This window comes from Alosa sapidissima, chromosome 15 (assembly GCF_018492685.1).
Source record: "Alosa sapidissima isolate fAloSap1 chromosome 15, fAloSap1.pri, whole genome shotgun sequence".
Taxonomy (NCBI): domain Eukaryota; kingdom Metazoa; phylum Chordata; class Actinopteri; order Clupeiformes; family Clupeidae; genus Alosa; species Alosa sapidissima.
Genome location: NC_055971.1, coordinates 24,384,055 through 24,398,907, shown reverse-complemented (window position 1 = coordinate 24,398,907; position 14,853 = coordinate 24,384,055).

Sequence of the window (14,853 nt, the reverse complement as noted above, 5' to 3'; positions counted from 1 at the left end):
TTCCTTAGCACTCATCAAAACGCAGGAGAGAAAGCCTCAGAATATCTGCAGCGATTGCAGGTGCTAATCACTACAGCTATAAAGAGGGGTGGCATTGTGAAAGCAGATGCCAATAGACAGCTGTTGCGACAGTTTCGCCGTGGGTGTTGGGATCAGTCCCTTATTCTGGCACTGCAATTAGGCCTTAAAACAGAAAACCCACCCAATTTCTCTGATTTCCTACTTCAAGTTAGAACAGAGGAAGACAGGATAACTGCAAAGCAAGATCGCATGCAACATCATTTAGGGAATACAAAGCCCAAATCCTCTTTGAATATGCAACTCGTGCATGAACCGCCTTTTTCTGATGATGCAAGCGCAAATGTCCTCCAGGCATATATTACAGAAACTGAAGCTTTACGGAAACAAGTCGCTGAACTAAAAATGCAACTTACCAAAAAGAAAGATCAAAGGAGGCAAAAGTATGCTAACAAAATCCAGAATTCAGCTCAAGAAACCCCCTCAGCTAGAGTAGCCGAAATTCAAGCTCAACAAACATCGCCAAAACCCAGGCCAAGGGCTTGGTTCTGTTTCAAATGTGGCAATGATGGTCATCTAGCAAGACAGTGTGAAAATCCCCCAAATAAGCCGTTGGTGGATCAGAAATATAAGGAACTCAAAACAAGACAAACCGAATGGGATACCAGACATGGCCATTTAAACTGGACAGGGTCGCAGTAGAGGGACTGACTGCACCCAGAAGTAAAATGAAACGTCCCACACAAAACAAAGACACAATCATCTGTGAAACACATTCTCCAGCTCAGTCATTGGATGTTGCTCTCCCAAGAGGGTTGATAGGACCAAAATGTACATCAACTGTTGTAGTTGAAGGAGTTCAGTGTGATTGCCTTCTAGATTCAGGTTCCCAGGTTAGCACTATTTCAAAGTCTTACCATGAGAGTTATCTTTCACATCAGCCCATTTTCCCCATTCAAGACCTATTAGACATAGAAGGTGCTGGTGGTCAGGAAGTACCTTATCTAGGCTATATCCAAGCCATCATAAACTTTCCAGAGAACATCATGGGAAAGCCTGTGAAGATTCAAACCCTAGCACTTGTCGTGCCTGACCACAGAACAAACATGGACGTTCCTTTGTTGATAGGCACTAACACATTGGACCCCCTGTATGAAAAGTGTGCACTTATTCAGGATGACCGGACCAACAGTCACTGTTCCCCACTTGTGAAACATTTATATCACAGATTCAAAATAAATCAACAAAATGGCAGAGTTGGGACTGTGAAGCTACAAAGCAAAAAGAGTGTCATCATTCCTGCAGGTGAAAGAGTGGCTTTACCTGGATACGCAAGACATGTCCCAGTAGCAACCGATACACCCCTTGTAGTAGAGCCCCCTCAATCCAACTTACCTGCTGGACTCTTGTTCTGTAGCTACGTCATGACAAGCCCACCATTTCCATCCTTCAAGATGCCTGTTTTGGTGAAAAATGAGACCGCACATGACATCAAAGTATCCGCAGGTCATAGCATTGCTGAGCTCTCTTTTCCTAAAGCTGTGTCATCCTTACCAGCTCATGACAACAAAGACCCATTGAGTGAACCATCCCACCTTACTCCATCTTCCGCAACGTACAACTCCATGCATGTGTCTGATTCCGGTAAACTCACCTTTGACTTTGCAGACTCTCCTCTGTCTGAAGAGTGGAAGGAGAGAATCACCAGGAAGTTAAATTCAATGTCAGATGTCTTTGTATTCAACGACCTTGATTTTGGTCATACCACTGAAATCAAACACAGGATACGCTTGTCAGATCCATCTCCATTTAAACAGAGGCCTAGACCGATCCATCCATCTGACTATGAGGCCGTCAGACGTCATTTAAAAGAGCTTCAAGATGCTAACATCATACGTGAATCAGAAAGCCCCTTCGCTTCTCCAATTGTTGTGGTGAAGAAAAAGAACGGTGATATTAGGTTATGCGTCGATTATCGAAAACTGAATAGACAAACCATCAAGGACGCATATGCTTTACCCAACATAGAAGAAGCCTTTTCAGCCTTGAACGGGTCCAAGTGGTTCTCTATTATGGATCTCAAGTCTGGCTACTATCAAGTAGAAATGGAGGAGGAGGACAAGTGCAAAACCGCTTTCGTGACACCTATGGGGTTCTGGGAGTTTAACAGGATGCCACAGGGAGTTACGAATGCCCCCAGTACTTTTCAGAGAGTAATGGAGAAGTGCATGGGTGGAATGAATTTGAGAGAAGTCTTAGTCTTTCTTGACGATGTTATTGTTTTCTCGGCTACACTTGAAGAACATGAGGATCGATTACTCCGTGTTCTCCAGAGATTGAAGGAATTTGGCTTAAAGCTTTCACCTGAGAAATGTCAATTCTTCAGAACATCTGTGAAATACCTCGGTCATGTTGTGTCTGCTAATGGGGTGGAGACCGACCCAGCCAAGATAGCTGCTCTGACGACATGGCCTAGGCCTAATAACATCAAAGAGCTTAAGTCTTTCCTTGGATTTTCCGGATATTATAGGAGGTTTATAAAGGACTACTCCAAAATCGCAAGGCCTCTGAACGACTTAACAGCTGGCTATTTGCCACCAAAAAGGAAATCGGCCTCCTCACACAGCAGTTCAACACGTCTTTCAAGTGTAGATTTCAGAAGACCGTTTAACCCTTACAAGCCCGACCATTCTAATTTCGTTAAAATTTTAACGATGACCAATCATCTAATATCTCAGCTGTCCAATGACTGATTTTATTTCTGAAATCTTCCCCGTAATGCTGACAACATAAGCTTCAATTTGATATGATTGGTTAAGGGGTTTATGGCGCGAAATGTTTTGGATACTTGAAGATGAGTCGTGAAAAAAACTTTTCACTTCAGTCGTACATTTTAACATGGACCGCCAGATGCCACCTGTACTTCGTTGGCGTTTACCTCGACTGGAAACCACACAGCTGGATAAACTGAGGTAATATATATTTTACATCGTTTCTAGTTATGGTTAATCTTAATTTGTAGTCATAAAATCATGTTATTTGACAGTAATATGCTTTCTCATCAGCGTCAACATTATGGCATAGCGGGGGCTAAGTGCATCGTCATGTAACTTTAGCTAGCTGCATTACTCTGAACTGCTTGCAGTATTCTCGTTTGCTTTTTATATCAGTTATTTTCATTTGACAATTTCATTTAAAAACCTGTTAGTATATAACCTGTAAGTAAGTTTGTTTTCTAGTACCAATTTGCTTGTTAGGTAAGCATTATATTGGCAAGTCAGTATAGCATACCAAAGCTGAATAAATCAATGGGCGCCGCGTTTCTAAGTTGCGTTCTCTTACATGAAATAAGTTGAGCGATATTTTTACTCCTCTCAATATGTAGTTGTAGAAAACAAGATGTGAAATCACGGATTCTGTCAGAAATGTAGTGCTAATTAACGTATTGCCTCTCATCGGGTTGTTACCTCGCTAGGCAGTTTGTAGTGAACTGTTTTACCTTGCTTCTAAATGCCAAACATCAGACGTGCTTGTCTCAACATTTTCTAAGATGGCATGACTTGATATTCTACTCTTCTCAATATGTAGTTTTATAGAAAACATGATGTGAAATCACATATTATGTCAGAAATGTCATTATTGCATTTAAGCAGTTAGTTACTAGGTGAAATGTAATCTGTCTTTATCTTAATGCCAGCCAGGCAATCAGATTTAGGGTAGCTAAACCCATGTGTAATAAAATGACTTTTCATACTTCTAAATATTTTTGAGTTACTCAAAATGCTTCAATAGTTTAGGCTACCTCTTCTTGTGTATGTATGTGCACACATATGTAGTTTTGTGATTTTATTTTTTTAATTAATAAATGTATTACATTTGTATGATTTTACTGTTGTTTCAGATGGAGGATGACAAGACCTATACAGACCTCCTTGCAGGCCTGAAGAGGTGGCTGACTGCTGATGAGCTTGCGCTCACAATGTTGAAGACCATGTGAGGATGGAGGAAGAAGGTATAGATTTAGGTGGCGTGCGTAGGGTGGTGTAGACTGCCACTAAAACACTGAAATAGACTTGTTATGTTGATTTTTATGTTGTTGTCCCAGGCATATGTGGTTTTACCAACCGGAACGGGTGGGAGGTTGTGCTTAGTAGGCCGTTGTATGCAAACACACAGTGCAGGGGCATGGGACGAAGAGACCCCAGAAGAGTTTCACAGTTTTCTGGGATTGATCATTGACATGGGACTTCACTTCCCTCCCTAATATCCATTGCTACTGGGGAACCAAGTCTCTGAAGGGATCAGGGAGCGTTGACCAAATGAGAAATACATATTGTGTACACTTTTTCTCCATTGACATTGCTGTTTCAGTAGTTTCTTATTATTTCAAGTTTGGCAATGCAGAATCTGGTGTTGAACCTAGGTTCGGTAGCTACAGCCAGAAAGATTTTGGCGAAAATCTATCACAACAGCTGGCAGGCATTTCCGTCAAAATTTCAGCCTCGCCTTCAGCTGCTCCAACTACTACTGTCATCTTTTCATCAAGTACATATTCCTGTACAGCAGGAGCCAAAGAAAAATGGTTGGCTTTGTTATAAAAACAATACATAATAACACTAAAGTAGCTTGTATGGCCTGGAGTTTAGCGGTAGGTGACTGCTTTTTTGGTAAACAAAATTGCTGTCAGATTTGGCATTCTACAGAAGGGGATGCGTTGCGTTTCGTTATGAGTCATAGGTCCTCTGTGTTTAACCTTCAGGTTCCCCACCCCACCTTTCCCTATCCTCCTCTGTGTGTGTGTGTGTGTGTGTGAGTTTGTGTTTATATGTGTATGTGTTTATTCTCAACAGGCTTGTTCTATGTAATCCACTTTCAAATGTTTAGACACATTGATTTTTGAGTGATGTTGAAGTTGATTGTATTCCTAGCTTTTCATAAATAATACATTTTATAGATGTATATCATTTTCATATTACACTAATTTATATAAGGAAGTTGTATCTGTTGAATCAAATGTATTCTATGTCTCTTCAGAATTGATCTTCAATAAATATACAGTATACTTACTTCCTGTATTACTGGTAAGGTACATGTTTTTCTTTTATATATCATTATTGTTGACTGTAGCATTTGCTTATATACAAATAAATGGTTTATTCTTATGGACCAAATAAATCTAAACCATTGTGTCTGACTTCATTATTAGTTTTTATGCATACTTTTATGTTTTTGGTGAGAAAGAGAATGTGAATTCTGTCAACATTCTAAATCCCGTTTCCTGCATTTTTTTACACTTATCACTTAATTTATCATAACTTTTGAAAGGTTAATGATATTCCAATTCAGTCTTTTTTGTTAAATAGCCCACAACTTGCTGCACATGTCATACACTCTATATTTTTCTCTATCTCATATAGAAATATGATGAAAATTCATTTTTATGCGAATGAAATTCAATTTTAACGAATTTCGGTATACATTTGGAGAGGATTTTCAAAGACTGTTCATTACTATATCAACATTACCATATGTATTTTACATCATTTGATAGAACTGACCCTTCTGATTACAATGGTATGTATATCCCATTGATGGTATGTATTATACTCAAGAAATAAGGTTTTTTGTGTAAGGAGGTCATCCAGCACCAAAAATGGAATGTTCGGCACGGGCACGAAAGGGTTAATGAGAAATGGACATCAGCCTGCGAAGACGCATTCAAGACGCTCATTCAAAAGCTCACAACAGCTCCGATTCTTGGGTTTGCCGACCCGAAAAAGCCTTACGTTGTACATACAGACGCAAGCACTCATGGCCTTGGTGCGGCCTTATATCAAGAGCAGGAAGGCAAATTGAGAGTAATAGCCTATGCGAGCAGGGGACTCAACCGCTGTGAACGAAGGTACCCTGCACACAAGCTCGAATATCTCTCTTTAAAGTGGGCTGTCACAGAGACATTTTTTGATTATCTCTACGGCGCGAAATTCACTGTGGTGACAGACAACAACCCACTGACATATGTACTGACGTCTGCCAAGCTTGATGCTGCAGGCCACCGCTGGCTAGCTGCCCTTTCCAGCTTTGATTTTAACATCCAGTATAGAGCTGGGAGGAAAAACCAAGACGCAGACGGTCTCTCAAGGCGTCCACATCATCAGGAGGAATACCAACCTGACTTCACTTCTCAGGATGAAGATAATCGCATCCAACGATTTCTTGCCCAGTTCCTACAAGATGGCAGAGGAACAGATTTCCCATCTGAGGCAGTGAAGGCAGTGTGTCAGAGGCACCAGTGCCTCTCAGCAGCCAGTACAGAGCCAGACTTCCAGACACCTGTACCAGTGGAATGTTTGGCAATTGAGGCCTCTGCCATACCTGTAGGATTCTGTCAAGCTGATGTACTTGGGTCATGTACGTTGCCGCAAATGTCACTTCAAGATTGGGCACGTGAGCAAAGACAAGATCCAGTCATCAGTAGAGTAATAGAGCTTGTCAAAGCAGGAAAGCGACTCTCATACAGATTGAGGCGTCAGGAAGACAGAGAGGTCCAGTTGATGTTGAGAATAATGGAACAGCTGGTCTTCTCTGATGAAGTCCTGTACCGAAAACGCATAAGCCAAGGTGAGCCTTTCCAACAGCTTGTCCTTCCAGCGAAATACAGACAGACAGCTCTAGAGAACCTTCATGATGCTGTCGGACACCTGGGTACTGACAGGACTTTGGACTTGGTTCGTGGCCGATTCTATTGGCCTCGTATGGCCATGGATGTGACTGAGAAAATCAGGACCTGTGAGAGATGTATACGGAGAAAGGCACGGGCTGAGAGAAGCGCTCCCTTGGTGAATATAAAAACAAGCCGTCCTTTAGAATTGGTCTGTATGGACTATCTTTCACTGGAGCCTGATGGAAAAGGAACAACGAACATCCTGGTCATTACAGACCATTTCACTAAATATGCAGTAGCAGTTCCAACAGCAGATCAAAAGTCAAGAACAGTGGCGAAAGCTCTATGGAATAACTTTTTCATTCATTATGGATTCCCCGAGCGGTTGCACAGCGACCAAGGTCGCGACTTTGAATCAGCCCTGATCAAAGACCTGTGTGCGCTACTTGGCATAAAGAAAACAAGGACAACACCTTACCACCCGCGTGGAAATCCCGTGGAGCGTTTTAACAGAACACTTCTTGAGATGCTGGGTACACTGGAAGAAGGAGACAAAGTGAGGTGGAGGGATTTTGTGCAGCCCCTTGTCCATGCATATAATTGCACTAAAAATGATACTACTGGCTATTCCCCTTATCAACTGATGTTTGGTCGCCAGCCAAGACTCCCAGTAGACATAGCTTTTGGTCTGAGCCCTGAGGGAAGCAGTAAACTATCCCACTCTGAATACGTCAAGAAGCTGACTGAGAGTCTAACTGAAAGCTATCGACTGGGCACCGAACACAGTTTGAAGAATGCTTTGCAGAACAAACAGAGGTTTGACAGCAAAGTGAGAGAGTCCACACTGGCAGCAGGAGACAGAATCCTTGTGCGGAACGTCGGCATCAGAGGGAAGCATAAAATCGCTGATCGATGGAGTGAAACCATATACACTGTTGTTAAACAGATCCAAGACTCCCCTGTCTATGTCGTTGTCCCGGAACACACAAGAGGACCTGAAAGGGTTTTACATAGAGACCTGCTTTTGCCATGTGGATTTCTCCCATCCGCTGTCAAAGAAGTACATCGCAATGAGCCAAAGTCTAGACAGAACCGTAATCACTCACCTCTTCCTGATGTTGATGGAGCTGAAGACGACGAAGAGCTGTCGGAAGAAGAGGATGAGGTTGAGTATTACTCCCTTTATGACCAACCTTCGACTTTGACTATTGCTGAACAGGACAGAGGGATTCTACAAGAAGAAACCAAACCCGCTGTAGAATCAGCTGAAAAGGACGCCCAGGTGGAAAATGAGTCTGTCCCTGCAAGTCCGGAAGCTAACCTGAGTTTGGATGTGTCAGCACTGAACCCTGCAGCTCCAGCATTTGAACCTGAGGCAAGTCAATTTCAATACTTACCTGCACCTGAGATTGCACAAGCTGAAGGAAATCCTCCTAATGTTCCTGCAACGGACCTGAGTGAGCATTGTAGTCCCAGACCTGAGCCAGAAAATGGATTGGAGATGACTGAGGACAGTGGAAATGTGGAAGAACACACAGAAATAGAAAAGGCTGAGGTTGTCTCTGAAGATGAGGTGGCGTTGAGAAGATCCTCTAGGGACAAAATAGCTCCCAAAAAGCTGACCTACCCAACTTTAGGGAACCCGTTAGTCACTGTTATGCACTCCATTTTAACTGGGTTAGACCAAGCTTTCTCCCAAACCCTTTCCCTTGACACTGTACCTTACATATGTCATCTAACACCCTTAGCATCTGAAATAGTGTAGTTTGTAACATGCAAGGATGCATGCAGATTAAGGAGGGGAGGATGTAACCCACTCAAAGAAATAGCATTCATACAGGATTAGGTTATTTTTAGTACTACATCCAACTTCTTGATTTCTTTTGGTTAAGTTTTCCCTGCACATCATATTTGTCCAGTAGGTGGCAGTGGTGGCGCTGCATAGAGGGGAAACTGCTATACTTTGTTAGAGAAGAAGACCCAGACAACGTGAACAGCAGAACGCTAGTAAGCTGAAGCTGAATTAGAGATTCCACACTGGTTAATAATCGCATTTAAGAGATAGTTACGAGTTTTCCCATCAAGCTTACGTCTAAGTAAGAGACAACAGAGGAAAATATTCTAAGTTACTGAAAGGAATTTACTTTCTTTCATTCCTTTTCTCCGGTGAGTTTTACATGTGTTTCTCATGTGTTATTAGCAGACAGCATGTTTAATGAGTTTAAGCATGTAAAGTTATCCCTTGTATGTATTTTTGCTGATAACTCAGTTGTTCGATATATTGAGTGAAAATGCATTGATGAGATGTGTGTAAGCTAAAAACCAATCGGAGATTTAACATTAGTTTGAATGATTTGAAGTACCATGCTATGTGAAAGTGTAACGTGTAACTGCGTGGTATGCTAGTTTCCTGTATGTAGTGAATGCAAATGTTCAAAAAATGAGAATAGCTACTACAGTTCATGAATGAGTTTTATTTCCAGATCTGGTAGAGAGTATAAAGAGAGTAATTGAATGTTGCCCTGCTATGCAGGTTGGTTTTTTTCTTGGATGCATGATTTAAGAAAAAGATTTCCTTTGGAAAATTCGCCATTTGGACACGAGGCAGCAGAGCGGAGGGCGGGGAAGGATCATCTTGCCTGCATTACGAACTGCTACTACTCACCAATTCATTCCATCAGTCAGATAAGCTTGAGATTTCGACCTACTTTAAGAAAAAAACATACTACCCGGGTAGATGGACTTGGATTTATTATTTTGGGGTTAAACAGAGCTCTGTGGTCATTTTATTTTCTATTTCTGTTTGATAACTGATGTAAATAAATGCCGGCTATATGTTCTGAGTTTTTATATTTCTCTCCTCTTTTGAAAAGTTCCTTAGAAAGGCAGCACTTCACTTTTATTACAATAAGTGCCCCTTACAGTGGCATTGACCATTTGACTCCCAAAAGACGTGGTGGAAATTTAGACAAATGTTTATTGCAATGTGAATGCAGATATATTTTCTATCTAAAGACTCTTCATCCTAATGGTCTAAACGAAGAATTGGAAATGTCCGGTTTTCTGTAAATTGTATTTGACATGTGTGTGTCTATTGTACTGTTTTCTATATGTCTGATCATTATGCCCTATAAGGTAGACTCATTGAGACTATGTTTACACGAAGCAGGGTATTTTCCTAAACGAATATCTGGCCATCTACGTTTGCAAATAAAACTGCATTTACACGAGACTGCATTTTTTTAAAAATGTGTTTACACGAACCCGTGTACATACATGCTGTCATGAGTACGCCAAACCACAGTGACAGTCTAACGATAAGCTCAAGCTCACATTAACCAATCAGAACCCTGAAAAGTCGCACGTGAGAACATGTAAATGTAAACATTGGTCGCACATTTGGTGTACTTCTGTCGCATACTGTGACGTTGGCTGCCCAAAACTCTGTTTACCACAGTTTACAACTAAACGCATAAATGAAGTTTTCCAAAAAAAACACTTTGGCCAGAGTTTTTTTGGATAACCGTTTTACGGGGCGAATTCTCCGTTTGCGTCTAAATGAAAGGCTCAAACGTAGGGAAATGTCTTCGTTTATAAAAATACACATGCTTGTGTAAACGGGGTCTGAATGAAATTGTGAGTTAATTGTTCAATTATGTGATCTGAATGAGCTGTGACCCACTAGGCTAGGAGGATAGTCACTGACTGAACTCTAGACTGAGGATTCACTGACTGAAACGTTTGTACAGCACTTTTGCACTTTCGTGCACTTTTTGCACACTGTGTTGCCTCAAAAAACTTTTGAAAAAAATATGTAAAAAGCTAAATACAGTGGTTTAAAAACCAACCTTTTGTGATTACTTGTTTCTCAGAGTGCAAGTCTGAAATTCTCCCAATAACAACAGCAGATTTATCGTACAAACACATCGTAGAAACACAATTTCTATTATTTTTATTAAAAACAAAGAAAATGACGTTGCACGAGCACACAGGACTACATATTTTGTAGTTGTACCCAAAAACACCTTGAGTTGACACATTCACAAAAAAAATGACAGTTTTAAGCGCTCAACCACAAAAGCACTATGTGTCTTGACCATTTATAAAATAGGCTATGTGACCGATCTGGCTGAAGTAGCCTAGCCTACTGCGTGTTGAGTGAGTCCATCTGTTTAGGCTATGAGAGCTACTTTCTCGCTATCATTTTCTGTTTTAACTGGTAGGTTGTTTGTTGATGAACTACAGACTATATAGCATTTACTGTGCGTTTGCATTTCAGTAAATGCATCTGCATTGAAGTTTCAGTTAGGTAGATAATTTCTTTGCCCGGTCAATATTTTTGGACCTCTATGATCTTACGTTATTTGCGTAAGTGCTTTGTCAATGTGTCAGTCCCAACTCAGTAAATTCATAGAGCGCCCTCGAGAGTCACAAATTTCGACAGGTCACAGAATTTGGTGCAACACCGGTGCCATATTGGAACCGTGTTTCGGTGCCCAACTCTACAACTGAGTGATCAATATATCTATTCTGTATAACAATTGTGTAATGAATTGAATTAAACTCAGAACATAAGTCTGTGTAAGGTGACATCAAGTAGAAAGCCACTGCAGTGATGAAAGATTGAAGAAGCTTGGGGAAGATTGAATGGACATTTGTGCTCTAGATGATTTAGTGTACCTGATATATTGTGTGTGATAGGCATAGTCTTTCATGGTGCATCGAAATATCCTCCTTATTAAAATGTATTATCAAAAGACATTAAAATGTTGGTGAGTGAACTCTGTTGGATTATAAACCGTTTGTGGAGACAACAGGTGAGGTTTTTTGCCTTTTGGGTTTGATGTTTTGAAGTGATTTTACTCTGACTTCCTCTTTGAATAATGTCCTGTTCCTTTTTTACTCTCTGCTTGATTTGTAGTCTTTTCTTTTTAGCACTATTGCAGTCAACTATTTTTACATTGTAATCCTATAGTCATAGTTCCATCTGATACATGATGATTAATTTGCCCACCGATTGATTTGACCATGTGGGAGCCAGGGCAACAGTTGGTTTGTGTGAACGTGAAGGGCTGGTCATCTGTACAGGTACTTCAGGGTCTTCAGCTCTGTACTTCTGGGGGGTTGAATGACCTACACCAGCAAAAAGGTTCTCTTGTTCAGGCAGATCTGCATCACTCAATTCTGCCTGTTTAGTAATTAACACAGTTCAGACAGAAATTACAATCCAAGAGTAGGCCACCTTTTTCCAATGCAATAGAAAAAACTGGCATAATTACCGGTAGTATTTGTTGTTTTTTTTTATCAGAATAGGTTAAAGTAAGTATTGTTACAGGGCATTCACATACAACCCCAAAACAGAAAAAGTTGTGACACTGTGTAAAATGCAAATAAAAACATAATGTACAAGTCTCGTAAACCCATTTGGACTATTTAATGGAAAGTATATTATATGTTAATTTTGTATTTGATGCCAGCAACATGTTTTAAAAAAAGTTGGGACGGGAGCATGTTTACTACTGTGCAGCTTCACCTCTTCATTTTACACAATTCTGTAAATGTTTAGGAACTGAGGAGACCATTTGCTACAGTTTTGATAAGCACCTAGCACCTTGACTCTTCCTCTATGGAAAAATACTATTTAAATATGTGCAGAATTCATTTTGGCATTGTTTTCCTGAAATATTCAAGGTCGTCCCTGAAAAAGTCATTGCCTGGATGGCAGTATATGTTGCTCAAAACCTGTATACATCATTCAGAATTGATTGTGCTTTGCCAAATGTACAAGATGCCCATGCTGTAGGCATTAATGCTCCACCGTCATAGAACTTGGGTTTCGAACTGAGCACTAAAACAAGTTGGATACTTGGATAGGCCCTCTCCTCTTTAGCCCAGATGAGTCCATGATTTCCAAAAAGAATGGCAAACTTTGATTGGTCTAACCACAGGACCCTTTTCCACATTACCTCAGTCCATTTTAAACAAGCTTAGGCCCAGATAAGAGTGTGGTATTTTCTGTATCATGTCTCAATACAATTTTAGCTGTTACAATTTTGGTTGCAGTTTTTGAATTGAGTATCACACTGGACACATAGACAATGGTTATCAGAGGTTTTCCTGAGCCCATACAATGACAGGTCTGGAGACAGGTCTGGTGTTGATGCAATGCCATCTGAGGTCCAAAAGACCACGGCCATCCAATTTGTTTTTCAGCTATTTCCCCTGTTTGCAAAGATTACTCTGGATTCTCTGAATGTTTTAATAATATTATGTTCTATAGATGATGAACTCCCTAAATACATCACAATTTCATGTTAAGAAGCATTAAAATGACATTGTTTCATAATTTGTGCACACAGGTTTACACAGAGTGATGAATACCCCTTCATCTTTACTTCTAAGAGACCCCCTCTCTGGGAGGCTCTTTTTCATACAAAAACGTGTTGCCAGTTACCCTAATTAGTTATGAAACATTCTTCCATTTGATTTCTTTATCATTACACAACTTTTCCAGCATTTTGTTACCCCCGTCCCAACTTTTTTTGAAACATGTTGCTGGTATCAAATTCATAATTAACATATATGTTCCATGAAATAGTCAAATTTGTCATTTTCAACATTTGATATGTTGTCTGTCCTTTTTGCAACTAAATATGAGTTTAATTGATTTGCAGATTATTGCATTCTGTTTTTATTCACATTTTACACAACATCCTGGGGGTGCACATCAGCGACGACCTCTCCTGGACCACCAACACAGCATCACTGGCGAAGAAAGCCCAGCAGCGCCTCTACTTCTTGCTCAAATTGAAGAAGGCAAGTGCCACGCCTCCGGTCATGACTACATTCTACAGAGGGACCATCGAGAGCATCGTCTCCAGCAGCATCACAGTGTGGGGCGGAAGCTGCACAGATCAGAACAGGAAGACCCTCCAGCGCACTGTTAACACAGCTAAGAGGATCATTGGAGCACCACTCCCCTCCCTGCAGGACATTTACACCACCCGCCTCACCCGCAAAGCACTAATGATTGTCAAGGATACAACCCACCCTGCACACGAACTGTTCAGCCTCCTGCCCTCTGGAAAGCGGTATAGGAGCCTCCGCTCCCGCACCACCAGACTGGCAAGTAGCTTCATCCACCAAGCAATCAGGATGCTGAACACTCTACCCACTCTCCCATCACTGACAGCCCCCCCCACCCACCAGCCAGCCAGGAACCTAGGAAACTAGGATCCTGTCTACCCTAACCCCCCCCCCCCCCCCCCAACACCGCCCTGTGGAACTGCACTGTGACTGCGCAGCCTAACGTGTTGCTGCTTCACATCAAGCCTGATATACTTGAAATTACTGCATAATGCATATCAATGTAAATATACAGGTCACACAAGCACAAGTTTAAACTTCATGTAACTGTTAAGACTATATAAATATACAACACAACTACCTCTATTTTTTTTATATATATGTCCTATATTTCTATTTTGATACTTACATGTTCTATATTTCAGTCTTGCACTTTAATTTAATGTTTATTGTCTATGGCTATGTCTATAGTATGTCTATGTCTGTATTTAAAGCATGTCTACTGTATGTCTGCATGGGAAAGTAAGAAACGAAATTTCAATTCTTTGTATGACCAGTGCATGTAAAGAAATTGACAATAAAAGCCGACTTGACTTGACTTGACTTGATCCTAACTTTTTCTGTTTTGGGGTTGTAAATAGTCAGTAGGCCTACTCTTTCTGTCTCTCACCTAAGATAAAAATAACACTGCCCGTATCATTGTATGTCATGGTATCGGGCATGGTAATAACATGGTAATAATGGTAATGTCGTTATAGCTTTGTGTAACCCAGACATCAGCAACGTTCATTTTACACGACCAATCACTCTCGTGGCTGCCTGCACTTTTCCTGTCGTCACTGCTGCAACTTGCACAGGCTGCAGCTGCACTTGTTTGTGCTTTTTAGCGCCGTGTTCATCAGGTCCCGGGACACCCTTCTGAGCCTCCATGGACCATGTCAACAATGAATGAAAATTAGCGAGATAACGAGTGTTATCAATTTGAGCGAGTATGCTACGCATACATTTTTTTCTAAAGATACAGGACTGCTGCAGATATGACCTGCCAACCACCATAATGTAATAGCAACCCAAGATAATGAGCT